This window comes from Primulina huaijiensis, chromosome 2 (genome assembly GCF_012295235.1).
Source record: "Primulina huaijiensis isolate GDHJ02 chromosome 2, ASM1229523v2, whole genome shotgun sequence".
Classification (NCBI taxonomy): domain Eukaryota; kingdom Viridiplantae; phylum Streptophyta; class Magnoliopsida; order Lamiales; family Gesneriaceae; genus Primulina; species Primulina huaijiensis.
The window spans coordinates 2,379,837-2,380,402 of record NC_133307.1 but is presented as its reverse complement, the minus strand read 5'-3'; positions in this window follow the sequence as shown (position 1 = coordinate 2,380,402).

Here is a 566-nt window from a genome sequence, read left to right as displayed (position 1 = left end):
TTTCATTAATTGATGCAATTAAATCGAAATAATTATGAGAAACTTTGATTTATAGTAAAATATGAGTTTTTTTCAGAATTAATTGACTAAAATGTTGAACTAATAACCCATTTGTAACGGTATTAGCTCACGAGAATTTGAAGTTGTTCAAGATCCTACCAATTAATTTTCAAAAATTCTATTTTTCTACTAAAAATCAAAGTTTCTCACAAATGTTTATATTTAATTCCACCGATGAATCATATATTAAATGAAAAAAAGAATGAAATAAACGAAAAAAAACGTTAACGAATATTTGACGTAATTTTCTCATAGAAACAATGATCTTCATGCTTAAAAAAATATAACAGGGTCTGCATGCTAAAAAAATATAACAGATGTACTAAAATGTTCAAACAAATTAGATATTAGTAAACTAGAATCTTCATATGGCTATTGGCACAATTTGCGTATTAACATAGAAACTGAAATGCTATTACTGTGTTACACATTGAGATATTAGCTCGATGAGAATTTCACAGAGCTATTTCATGCCATTATCTCCTAAAATGTCATAAATCTATCGG